The following is a 12,605-nucleotide window of genomic DNA, read 5'->3' as shown; positions in this document are numbered from 1 at the left end:
AGCTGTACAAGGTTAACTTGATTATGGGGGCAGAAATCACTCAGTCTAGTCTCAGCTAAAAATATTTATCTATATTCCTTCTACTGTCACCATTTAGTTCTGCAAAGCTTGATTAGAAAAAGTGATCCAATGCAACAGACGTCTATCAAAAATAGACTTCAGGAAAAATGCCTGCATCAGTAACATTTAATTTTACTAGGAGCAGAAGATCTATTTTTCATGCAGCATATCTAAATGAAGAAACCTCTGTCATACAAAAGACAGCATAAATGATGGTGTCATTCTGTACACATGGCTTTGCAATGGAGTGCTACATAATTCTCTGTTTAAAGCCTGGTAGTTCTTAATTCTATCCTGAAAATCTGATTAAAAGAAACTGATATTCCAACACCACAATTTTATATATAAAATACATAAATATATATTTCATCAGTGCAAGAAAAAAAAAGCAACAATTATTTCTGAAAGCTAGTTTCCAATAGTATGATTCATCAGAGGGAAATTTAACTGTAGCTGTTTTGGGGAGTAAACTATTGTTGTAGTTAAGTGTGTGTGTGTGTGTGTAGGAGCTGAAGACCATGTCTGAATACAGGTTAGCAGGAATGCTGAGATACTATAACTAGAGTTTAGGTGTTACTTGGGAGATTGATTCAGCTGCTCCAACAGAGGAAGCTGCAGGCCTCGATGGTTAGGTGCTGATTGATCTTGGTTATATCCTGTGAGAGGCAGCAAAGATACCAGAGCCTGTTTCTGGAGGCCACAGTAAAATAATCTACCAAACCTTCCAGGTATAAATGTGTGTTGGGAGCACTGAGAAAATGAGTAATATCACTCCGTATGGGGTATCAAGTACAGTACAGCTGTTCTGTTTCTCATCTCTGAAATTGTGGTGAACATACAAGTTGCTGCTTACTCAGTTGGGTAGTAAGTGTTTTTAATAACATGTCTGGGACTCAAATGCTGTACTGGTCTGTATCAGAGCAGAAATCTTCCATGGGCAGAGAGAAACCAGGGTTTTCCAGCAGGGACTGCACAGTCCATTTGAGAGACCTAATTACTGGGATACTGAGATAGTTACTTTCTTATCTTTCTTGATTTTTTTCATTCGAACTCTTTCACTGCTTAAATAGTTAAATATTTATTTTGCTGGAGAGCAAGAGAGAAGCCCTGATTTTATAGCTCAGTGGTTATAGTACTCATGTGGGCTATGGAGAGCTGCTGCTGCTGCAGTTAATATTTATTCATATAAAATCAAATCAGTCCAGTTGAAGAGATTGAGGGACCATTCCTAAGGCATCCATTGGCTCCTGGAAAGAAACCTACCTGGTGAATGCAGGGCTGGAATCTGAATGTTGCTCTCCTGTTTAAGTGGGCTTTTTGATCAATAGCTTTGCAGTTATTGCAGGGCTGCTGCTTCTCTGGTTTTGATGACCACTTCTTGATATCAGAAATGCTTCTCAGCTGAGTGTTATCAAAATTATTTTCTTTCATAAGAATAAAATTACTTTTGGCAAATAAGTGCTTTCCACTTAGTAAAGCTACATTAAAATTCCAAGTTTTTTTTTCTTGTTGGCAGTAGGGAAGCGTTATAAGGCTTCCTGGGCAAACACTGAGCTGATGTGATGAATATTTGAACTAGCAAGGATGTGTACACTTATTGGATGTACTCTGGGAGATGCGCAAAATCTTCACTGGGATTGTTCTGTTAAGGATGATATACTTGGGAACTGTGTCACAAAATATGAAATTCAGTGCTATTCAGTCCTAAGGGGTCAACTGGAAAAACTGCAGTCACAATCCAGTTCTGCAACTATCCAGTTGCCGAATATTAGTATGAACATTTCTGTTCAATGAGAGGTTATATTTAGCAAGTGATCATTGCGCCCAAAACAATCGTTAGTGCTAACAATACGGACAATCTGGTGCATGAATCATCAGAGCATTAAATGTGTAAAACTTTACAAAAAAAAACCAACACAAAACTATCAAGACTGGCCTATGATAGATCAATTGTCATTCTGTAACCCTAATAACACTGTAAAATTATCTCCCTTTTTATTGAAAAAGCAATCATAGCCTCTTTTCACTTTGTTTTATATTTTATGCCACAGTGCTGGATATATTCATAAATAAAATAAAACTATAAAAAGAAACATGTAAATTAAATATATGTGTGCCAAGAGTTGCAATCTGACATGGTAATCGTTCATTTAATAATTTGCATTTTTGCAATAATGAAATTCATAAATAGCTAGGAATAGCAGTGCTAAAACATGCCAGAAAAAATGATGCTGGTGTTATCAGGTGTTTAATGTTCAGATTGTCAGCTCCAGGGGCAAAACAGTTCCTGCAGCTGAGGAAGACTAGGTGAATAGCAAATCAATATATTTTGGAAATTATCTTTGTAACCTTTAAGTGAAGTAATAAAATGTACTCATGGGGAAGAAAGATGAGTCTCAGATCAAGTGCCTGGCAGCTGATTGCGTATGAAAATTAATATGCTTTGAATACAGATTAGTTCAAGTTTTGTAGCTGAATTTGTCAAACCCTAACTTCCAGTGGATGTAGGTGTATAAACATGACACAAATTTTAGTTTCATCAATTTGAAAAGTATGCTTTGATGTTGGAAAAAAGAGGTATTTCTTCATGTTGAGGTATCTCTTCACTTTAGCTAACCACTTTTCTTAAAGTATGTATGAGAAGCTCTTTTTGTTATGTGTCTTGATGAATACCCAGAACATTATGCCTGCAAATTCCCTGCTATGTAGTTACAGAAAACCCTCTTATTTCAGAATCTTATACAGAAATACAGATGAAGATGCTCAGAAGACACTACATGTAACACTGCCAGCAGAAGAATCCAGAAATGCATCTGTAAGTTGCATATCTTTCTAAATAGTCAAATTTAAAACACGTATCTAAAGGATGTACAGATGTGAACAAAATCTTGTGTTGGAGACTTTGTATGCCATCAGAACACGCATCAAGTCTTGTAACAGTGCTAGAGACATGCCTTGTACAAGTGGAGACATTAGAATTTACTGGATTATAATTTTAACAAATATCAAAATTAGCAATTTTTTTGTAGCAGCTTTGAAAGGTGGTTTCTTTGTTGCTTCGTTGTCCTTTGTTACCTTCATCTCCTGTTCTGGTCCTTTGTTAGGAGTGGTGTCATCTACAGAATGTCCAGTTCTGCCCTTGAGAGTTGCACAATTTCTCTGTCTCTGGACACTTGTCTTAGTTGTGTTTTGAGATGAACAATTTCTTAAATATCATTAATTGTGGTATGCATTTGGAACTAAAATGGTTCTACTGAGGGTTATACATGCTCGTCCTTCCTGCCCTCCAGATACTGGGCTTCATAGTACAAACCTAACAACTGTCCCAAGACTTCTTGTTCATTACAGGTGTTTAGATACTTATTTGTGAAATTGTTCATATTATAATGATAAAATATACTCGCAGGGCCATTGTTATATTTCACCTTAAGCATTGTTGTTGCAGAAAGACTTGTTGTTCCAAAGATTGCCTTTTAGTATGCACATACATGCAGTAAGGCCTAAAAGTGATTCCTCAAAATTAAACTGCAGGAAGAGAAAATAAGAAAGGGAGGGAGAGAAGGGGAAAAGGGGAGGCGGGAGGGGGTGGGAAGAGAAGATTAAACTGTTCGTACTTTATCCAAGTTTGATAATTACCTTCTTGGATTAATTTTTTCTAATCCATGTAGCTATTGATTTGGCAATAATTTGTGTTATATCATATAATTAGCCATGCTATACCATCTTTCTTCACTTTTGAATTATGTTTCCTAAGGGTTTTTGTACTAAAGCATTGCCGATTGCATATAAATTAGAATAATTAGTAGCTAAAAATTTTAGCAGTAGATGGCACTGTAAGGTATTATCTTAATTTATATGATTTTCCCTGAAGAGCTGAATCCTGTCCAGCATTCAGAATGAAAAATATACTGTTACTGTGACTTAAACACCCTTATAGGGACATGCGTTGAAAGAGATACTCCTCATAGTTAAACTTTTTTTTTTTTTTTTTTAAGATTATGCTTTTGGAAAAACAGAGCTTTGTGCTTATTTCAAATGGAGGAACAAAAAGCACTTTTTTTGGGGGGTGGGAGGAAGAGGTAGAGGAGTTCACTGCTTTGCAGAACAGGAAGCTTACCTTTGTAGCTATTTGTCTCTGGTAATGATTTCATATATTTATCTGCACAAATCAAGCTTGTGAATGTTCTAAATTCTAAATATTTGAATTCTAAATATTCTAAAAGTTTTGCTTTCTTTCTACTGATTAGCAAAATAGTAATTACCAATTAAAAACAATGGTTTAAAACGTGTCCTTGTCAGTATTCCATAATCTGTGTCTTGCGCTATGGTGCAAAGCATTAGTGCTAAACATCAGATGTGTTGTTCAAAAGCTATTCTATTGTGGTGATAAGAGCATTTTTGGAAGCTTGTTTTGATGGACAACTGGGTAAATGTACAAGAGTGTGAACACGACTGTAATAATTAGTAGTACAGTTAAATCTCTGAAGCTATTTCTATGGACAAATAGGATGAGGAATTTGCTGTCTGAACTTTGGCAACCCAGAAGATCTGAGATTAATTTACGGGAGATATAAGATTAATAATTGTATTTCATTATTGTTTTAAGTCCCAGAGGTATGTTTTGAAAGTTGAATTAAAGGACTTAAATATTAATAAACATGATAATTAATGTTTTGTAGCTGTCAATAGCTATCAGTCTCTTCAACAGGGAAGTCTTATGTTGCTTGTGACTTCTTCAGTTTCCAACAAAATTTTTTAAAGTAATCATTTCGTTCTCAGCTAGGCTTTCAAACACTGGTATCGCTTCTTCAGTATTCAAATCTCTGTGAATGTCACTGCCATAAATAACCACATAATGTGTGCCCATAGTGGTGCTACATTTTCAGAATGAATTCAAGCTGCAAAACATGGAAGATAACAATGACAACAGTTTTAAAGAAAACGTACAGGAAAGCTATTAAGGAATCTCAACATATATCAAGTCTTCCCTTCCAGATTAAGACTTATTTTAGCTTAGATTTTAGCTGAAACTTAACTTTCAGTTGAAAGTAGGAGGAGAATTACAGGCCCTTTCAGTTTTAGCAGTAATAACCTTGAAAGTGATGATAGCTTTTTCATTATTTAAAGGGCCATTGAATCATTCCTTATGTATTAAGGAATTGGGATTTGCAAGAGTTTGTGGGTTTTTTTGTGCCTTTTTTTTGATGGTTACATTTTGATTTGTTATCTTTAGTTATAGCATTTACTTCTGTGGTATCCATAAATCATGTAACTTAACTGATATAAGTAGTTATCTTTGAGATTTTGGGAAACAGTTGCTGCTTGGAATTGCTTCTATTAAGTGATGCCAATAGTACCTTATCCTAATAAGATGATTGAATATATAAATGATTGACAGAGAATTTTAATGATTGTTCTATTTAATGTTACCTTAATGAGTTTGAATCTCTGTTGTTCCACTTCCAAGTTGTGTTCTATGCTCCTTCATTGTAAACCTTGAATTGTAAACACAGAAGAATGTGGTTGACCCCAGTCCTGAAAAGATAAAGCAAAATGGTTAACTTCATGCAGAAATGTAGATCTACTTTCAATAGGACTGTTGCAATATGTAAACTTTGGAATGGATGTATTTTTGTGATTGGAAAGTTCAGAAGTGCGGCTCTGAATGTCTCTGTTAATGGGATGATAATTTAAGGTAAATATGGAAATGTGGTAATTTTCACATTCTCATTAGTGTCCTGGAAGATGATTAATATTAATTTTAAATGTAATTTTTTCTTGGTAAAACTGGATAATGTGAAATTGACTTCTAAAGTTAGCAGCTTTTATTTCCTGTTTTCTACCTGTGGACCTGTGCTTTAATTCTGAATGTTGCAGTTTATGTGCAGAAATAGTGTCACAGCAGATGACTCCTTAATCTATTTACATGTTCAGATTTTTTTCTGCTTTCTTTCAGGACTTTATTTGGTCCATGGAACAATAGTTTGGACTAGTTAAATGTGAGCACATAAAGTGTCAATGTATCTCAATCTTGACAATAAATAACTGAGCTGATGTTCCAGTTTTATTTCTGACTGTATAAGATGAAACCGATGAATTCCTGGTCTTGGAAAGTAACTGCTTGCATAGGGAGACATTGTACTCAAAGTACATTACTGTTGAACATCAGTGGAGATTGCAGTGTTCACCACAGTACAGGGCTAATGCCACCAATGTTTAGTTTTTCTTTCAAGAATTTTCACTCTTGAGGGTGATACTCTTCTTGTTGTCACAGTAGTTCTTTGCACAGTGGACTTTCTGAAGTGAGCCATGCAGCTACCTGATGTACAAGTACAAGGCTTGAATGTTTTTCTTCCTCAGGTTCTGAATATTGTTCCTTTTCTAGGAGGGCAATTCTTAATTTACTCACTCAAAAACTTATATTTTATTTACTCTGATTGCTCTATGGCCACACAGCACAATAAGTATTGATTGTTTTATTTCTTACAATGAAGAGGTATTAATTAACATTCAGGCAGTACAGAAGAATGGACTATAGGCACTGCTTTCATTATGTATATGTATTTACTTTTGCTTTCAATGTTTAGCTAGAACAACCATTAGTCCTTCATTAAACATGACCCTAGGTGTCCCCTTTCTTCACTTCAGTAATGATTTCTGGCAGGAAGTGGAAAAAGTTAGCCTATGTTATTAGGTGACTATTGTAGGAGTCAGCTGGCTGAGGAGAATCTCAAGTGTCCTAAGTGGATAATAATGAAATACTGATTTGGTATCTGTTAATTTCAGATAAACCTTTCCTGTTTTGTGACTTGTTCTGGCCTCATCATTTTAGTGTGTTAAATGTTTTTCTTTGTGAAACTGAGCAAGACTCTTAGGTACTTTCCTATGTGTCCACTGAAACTTGTCTTTCAAAAGTGTCAATTCTGTTTCTTCCCACTAGATTTTGTTCTTATGTCTTGTTTTCTCTATTCATATGTTGCTAAAAAAAAAAAAAAAGTTATGCTGCCTTTAAATCTCAAAGTCTGATCCACACAAACAAGGCTGCTACTCCATTAATTGTCAAGTCCATTATCAACAGCTTTTATTTAGTTTTAAGTGTTTTAAAAAAGTACTTTTACAAGGAAATATTTGAGAACTTTAAAACTTTTTGTTTTATTTTGGTCCTACCCAGAACTTCCTGCACTCCTTACTTATTTTCACCAAAATCATTTTAGGGCATTCTCATTCTTTTGTACCTTTTAATATGAATTATTTTCAGACTAAAAAGTGAATGTCCTGGCTTTTATGTCATGAAATATATTAGCTGAACATGTGTTCTGTGACTCTGAAGGATTGAATCTGATGCAGTTCTTCATAACAGGTTGGTACTATTCCTGGAACTGCTTGGTGATTTGATTGTACTCATCTGCAGAGTAAAGCACTGTGAGATGATATAGAATATATCCCCCTTGAAAATAAATTTGTTGTTCTTGACTGTATGGTCCATGATCAGGCAAAGCACCTCCTGAAATCTGAATCATATTTGCTTGTTTGCCATTTGTACCAGAAGTTGGATAACTGTAGTGGTTAAGACAGTACTAAGCTTATTATTTAGCATTCTTTGTAAAGAGATCAATGAACTCTACAATTGAAATTCAGGAGTAAGTACAAATGCATCCTTTTATTGAACAGAAGAAAAGTTGAACCCTACCATACAAATATAGATTTTCATGCATTTGAACAAGAGTGCCTTATCCAGTATCTAATATTTCAAGACACTGCATATACAAAAGTGTATATTGTATGTATTTGCTTCAGAATTCACTGTGATTCAACATGCTATGCATTAAGCTTCATTGTCTTCTCCTTTGCACAAAAACATCACTACTCCATAAAAAGCAAACTGTGGTGAAAAATTTGTTCTCTTACAAGTGCTGTAAAAGGCTGGATACTACCTCTTAACTGTCCTTAATTGATATACATTTACTTTTGAAGTTTCACTGTTCAGTGGGTGGTAAGAAGACAGTAGCTAGTAGCTGTAACAAATAGCTGATGTAAGGGGGAAATTGCACCGCATTTCAGTGTTTACTCAGGTAAATGCAAAAGTAAAAAGCTTAGATGCTGTTATAATCAGACATGTATGTGAATATGCCCCCACACAAATGAAATCTCAGAATAAAGTTAGTTGTCCAGGTAACTTACCGATGAAGTTATCTGCCTCAGTTTTGTTTCCTGTTTGCACCAGATATTTCAGAAATTGAGTATGAAATAATAAGGAGATTATAGTTAAACTTCAGAGGACTTGTACTGACTGTTCACATGCTTCATCCTTTAATGAATATCTTCAAAGAAGCAGTGGTGTCTTCATCTCAGAAGAGGCTTTATGAAGTCACTTTTTAAGCAGCACTCTGTTTTTGATGTGCTGGTCAAGCAGTGATTCCAAATACAGTCATTTAAGATTACAAGCCTCATATCAAATCACTTCTGAAAGTCTTGCCATTGTCTTCAATGAGTTTTGGATGAAGCTATTTATCAGACATTCTTCATTCATCCTTGAATCATATTCCTGCCTTTTACCTTTGCGCTGTTATGTTCCTGCTTATTTTTTCCTATGTCCTCCTTTTCTTCACATATTGTTTTTGCTTATAACTTTCTTCCAATAGCCTCTTGCCACCCCAGGCACTTCAGCCCAGGAAGACTGCTCTTTTTCATATCACCAGCATTTCCCTACCTCTTTCAGACAGATAGTTCTGCTAGACAGCTCTCTTTTATGTATCTTGCCTTCAAACTTTATTTCTGAAGGGATCAGGTTCAAAGAGCTGGCATGCTGCTTATTGCTAAATGGTGTATAAAACCAATGACTTAGGCTTTGATTCTATGAGGACTGCACAAATATGGGGTTTATGATACATCTTTGGGCTAGAATTTTAGAAGTCAAACTCTTGTGTAATTAATTTTGTTTTCATTACACTTTGAACCTTTTGTGTTCCCTACTTTCAACAGACAGTGGACAAAATTATTGCAGTTTCCTTAGTGTACGTTGTTTTACAAGGAATCAGTGTCATTAAGTGATCTGTTGAAAATTACCACAAAAGGATCACTATTTCAAGATAGTGTGTGTGGCTATAAACATAAGAATACATATGCTTGCCATCTCGAAAGTACTGCAGTGCAGAAAGGCTGGTTATACTACATATACTACATGCTCCATATAGTATTTAGTTACCACTTCTGGAAGATACAACTATTAATACTTAATAGCAGTCCGTTTCCTATCGATTTATTGCAACCCTAAAATGAACTCATTCTAGACCTTATCAAAATTAGAAACCCACAGAAGTAGAATACTTAAAACAGTGAATTACATCTTATTTTTAGTTGTAATTCATTAAGAGGAAAAAAAATCTAATGATAAAAATAAAATTTAACAATGTCACAGAAGATGAAGAAAAGGAGCCTGTAACTTAGGCCTAGTAATTTTTCACAATTTAATCAACAGTACTGTAATGGGTGCTAGCAGAGAATGAATTCTCTGGCTGTTGTTGGATGCTGTTACTAGAAAAACAGCTGAATGTGAAGTTCAACAGGGTTGGATCTGGTGTGTTGATTACACAACCTACTTTATTGTTACTTTTCATTAAAGTTCAATATACTTACTGCAATTTGGATGGATCTGAACCAATCTAGAAATTTAGATTTACTTTCCTAGCTCAAATAGACTCAAACTGAAATGTTGTGTGAAAATAAAGTTATTTTAAAGTCTTTGGTCACTAATAAAACTTTTTTGACTGTTCTGTGTGTTTTCTTTGTTTGTGGGCCAATTTAAACTTCAATTGTGTATCTGGAAAGGTATTTCATTAGGTATTACACAAAACAAAAATGTACCTAGTGTGAAACTAGCAAATAGTCATGTAAAATACTCAGCCCTGGAGCAATAATGCAGGTAAATACAATAACTGCGTTAAACTGGTTACCAAGGATTGTGTAGCTGGATCAAGTTGCTATGGAAATGTTTGGTCCCTGCTCAGAGATGCTAGCACTGCTGTTGCAATCTTTTCTAGTTGCCTCACTTTGGCCAAATAAAAGTCAAAATGGGGAGGTGGAGGTGGGAATAGTTGTGGGATACAGATTAGAATTTCTGGAAAAGGACATGCAGAAACCTTAAACTGGAAATAGTGTTACATATCTGAACTTTATTTCATCTTCACCTTAATAAGATGTGACTCATTAAGGTGTGTGTAGTCCTGAGTTGCCATGATCTATCTTACTGGTCTTTAGCAAATCTTGAAGTACAATTTATTTCACATTATCATTATGAAGTATATATCTTTCTCTGTAGTAGAGAGTGGAATCTCTTTGAGATCAGGGATCATTTTCTGAAGCATACAGTTACACCATTGTAATGAATGGTGAACAGATACTGAATGATGATATGCCATGACAACTGCATAACATGATGTGTCAGTCTAGCTTAATACTGGACTGTCATATTTTAACAATATCATGAATATTGATGGCCTCAGATTCATGCTACCTGTAGGAATGGAACTAGTCTTGGTGACCTACTGCAGAACATACTACTGTGATGTTTAGATTGGAGTAGAATAGCCCGTCCTCACTTCCCATTCAACTATCCCATCTCAATGGATTGTTGGAACTGCTGTTCTAATTAACATACTTGTAGTAGATGTTTGAGGTGGGGAGTATTCCCTTTTTTTTGCCTAAATAAGAAATAAACTCTTTGAAGCTGATGGTAGGTGTAGAAACAATGAATATTGCACAGTTTTTGCCCATTTAATTTGAAACAATTTCTAGCCCAGCTTGAAAGAGTAGATTTTTAGTTGGGTTGGAACTTGAGTTTAGTTCAAGATTGCTGTAGCTTGACAACAGACCTCTGCTAGAAAATATTGCATTCCTTCTGCTGAGCAACTGTACTTGGATGCTTTCCATGTACAAAATAAACATTTTCTATTCCCCCACTCCAAATGCAAAATTGGTATGTTCTCTCCTGTTCTTATTGGTCACATAATATGTTGATGGTATTAGTGGCCTGTCAAACCAGTTTATAATGATCCCAAGTTCTTGAAAAGAGGATCATTGACAGCAGGATTGCAGTCATTTGGTTTAAGTAATAGATGTTTATTGTTTAAGTATTATTGTTCTGTTAAACTCTTGCCTTCCTTGGAAATTGTCTTTGGGGTTTGTGCATAGGGTTTAGGGGAATCCAAGTTACTTTCTATTTGAATAGGTGGTGTCTGTTCAGTACACCTTGGTGCTTCATGATTAGTTTCAGATTAGAAATCAGTTAACATCAATTCTGAATTCATCACAGTCTTTCACAAAATCAGAGTCCTTCCTTTTCTTATATGCATTGTCTTCTTTGCTTTTTAGATGAATCTCTCCAATTATCCACATATTTTTCTGGAGAGCCATTTTTATCCCTGATTCTTTTGGTGCTTCTCTTAAGCTCTTTGACTATTTATTGCTGTTTCCTTGAAGGAAAACAAACATAATCTGTTTGCTTAAAACTTACATAAAGAAGAAATCTTAGAGCATCAGACTTGCATAATAATGAAATGGGTGAGTGACAAGGCTAGGGAGATGTACTGAGGGGTGACATAAACATGGTAGAACTGCTCAGACTTGGTAGCATTGTTCATCAAAGTAAATAACAAATCCAGCAATGGTGTATGATGTTAAACATGCCATTAAGCTAAGAAACTCCTGTTTTACCAATCTCTTGGACTAGTGATCACAGCTCAAACTTCAGGACTCTGTTGATGAGCAGAAAGATATGCAACTGAATGATTAGTGCAGATTTACTTCAAATAGTTTCTTTGGATTTGTTCACAGCTTCAAATGCACGTGCAAAGTTCACAAAGCTTGTAAACTTCATGTGGGCTAGCACTCCACCTGCTGAAAAGAATGGTTGCAGTACAGATCATCTGTGCTTTATTTTGAAGATAGTACAGACTGGCTTGATTTAAAATATAAATAAACTGAAAAAAGAATGAGTTACAAAATGTGCTCAAACCATTGAGATCTACAAAACTCAAATCCCCCGGGCCCTGTGCATCAGGAACTTAGCCATCTCTGCAAAATAAGTTTTCGAAAAGAGATTTAAATAATAAAAATACCAAAAAGACAATTGGTTCAGGAACGTCTCTTACAAAAGGAAGTGAATTTTCAATCTAGACAAACTCTGAACAAACCTTTTATATTCACTGTGGGTTATTTAAAATATATATGTATATTTAAAATGTTAGGAGTATCCAAATACTCATTTGTAACTTGGTATTTGAATAAGACAATGGAGAGGTTGTCAACTAAACAAACTTCCCCTATGGAGTTGATGACAACTGTGGCTCTGAGTAAGAAGGAAAAACAAAAAGTACTCTGTCCTTGGTGCAATTGTGTGTCGTCAGTACTATGTTTGGTACTCCTAAACTGAGAGAACATTTTGTGTTTGGGGAGATGAAGGGGTGGGTGAGGTGGGGTGGGTGGCTGGGGGGGAGGGTGCATAAAGAAAGGGAATGGGAAGCTATCTGTTTCTTAAAACACACAAA

The sequence above is a fragment of the Aythya marila genome, assembly GCF_965140915.1.
Source record: "Aythya marila genome assembly, chromosome: 13".
Classification (NCBI taxonomy): Eukaryota; Metazoa; Chordata; class Aves; order Anseriformes; family Anatidae; genus Aythya; species Aythya marila.
This window is presented reverse-complemented; position numbering follows the sequence as displayed.